Here is a 1,366-nt window from a genome sequence, read left to right as displayed (position 1 = left end):
CCCGGGCCCCTCTCCGCGGCTCCTCGCCAGACCGCACCCCTCCGCCGGGAGCCGCCGCACTCGCCGCCTAGGCACCGTTCCAGGGACTGGCGTCTGGCGTGGAGGGGCCGACAGAACGTCGGGCACGGGGTCGAAGACGGAGGAGGGGGCCCAGCGGAGCCGGGGCGGAGAAGGGGGAGGTCAGGCCGGGCCGCCATTTCCCACGGCCAGTGAAGGGAGGTAAGGGCCGCAGCAGCTCGTGGCCCGGCGGGAGATCAGGAGGGATGGGGCGGGGGCGGGGGTCCCGCGCACTCACGCTCCGCTCCCGCAGTCGAACAACCTCCTGCTTGCTCGCTCGCGACTGACAGAGAACCGGAAGTGACGCCAGCCAAGAGACACCGGCCCCGCCCCGCTGGGACCGCAGACACGTGACGGGGTGTGGCCTCCCGCGGAAACCGACCCCGAGACCCTTTCCAGGGCCTTAAAGGGACCGCGCCCCCTCGTCCTGAATAGATTCCAAGAAATCAGATGCTGCAAAGATTGCATGTGATCTATGAGTGAATGAGGGAGCTAATGAAACAGGAGTGACGAGGACCCAGCTTTACACTTGTTCAATAAATGTTTTTCTATTGAAGTGAAGGGGTATTACTGAAAAAGATCAATACTGGACCATTTTCCCAGAAATGATCTTCTTCCTACCCTACACCACCCCTCAGTATATGACTCTGGCTGGTAAAATTCAAAGGAAGGAAGCCAAAGTCACGGCGTTTAATTCCGGAAAGTGCAAAAAAAATCTTTGTAGAAGCACTTGGCTGCACACCATTATCCCTATATTGAAGTCCTAGAGGTGTAAGGCAGTTCACAGAAGGCAAGAGAAATCCGTACTATAAGTAGAAATATAGCTAACAGATTATTTGAATATATATTTGATGAATGCCCACTACAACCAAGAATAAATATAAAGTTACATTTATTCAACAAAGAGTTATCAAAGGAAAATGTGATATATATACACAACTGGAATACTGCTGTGCCACAAAAAAGAATGAAATGCTGCCATTTGCAGCAACATGGATGAACTTAGAGAAAATTGTGTTAAGTGAAATAAGCCAGGCACAGAAAGAAATACCACATGTCCTCACTCATAAGTGGGAGCTAAAAAATAAACAAATAAATCAAAGGAAGGAAGGAAGGAAAATACATTGAACATTCAAAAGAAGAGAACAGAATGGAAGGAAGGAAAATACGTTGAACATTCAAAAGAAGAGAACAGAACTGAGGTGACCAGAGATGGGAAAGGGTGAGTAGGAGGGGGTAAGGGAGGAATTGGTAAAGGGATATGAAAAATGGTTTACTTGTCTAATGTTGACTATATTAATTATCCTGA

At 49.7% G+C, this 1,366-nt stretch overlaps 1 protein-coding gene across 1 annotated transcript in view; it reads right to left on the bottom strand.

Annotated features, from left to right (window-relative positions):
* SUB1 (SUB1 homolog (S. cerevisiae)) overlaps positions 1–353 on the bottom strand; it is a 46,516-nt gene extending 46,163 nt beyond the window's left edge. The window contains exon 1 of the mRNA XM_008584401.1: positions 296–353. The gene's annotated coding sequence lies outside the window, so the exon portion shown is untranslated. The remainder of the gene's footprint in view (positions 1–295) is intronic.
* Between the last annotated feature and the right edge of the window lie 1,013 nt (positions 354–1,366).

This window comes from Galeopterus variegatus, unplaced genomic scaffold (genome assembly GCF_000696425.1).
Source record: "Galeopterus variegatus unplaced genomic scaffold, G_variegatus-3.0.2 Scaffold3256, whole genome shotgun sequence".
Lineage (NCBI taxonomy): Eukaryota > Metazoa > Chordata > Mammalia > Dermoptera > Cynocephalidae > Galeopterus > Galeopterus variegatus.
The sequence above is the reverse complement of the archived record's forward strand: the minus strand, read 5'-3'. Positions and strand labels throughout refer to the sequence as shown.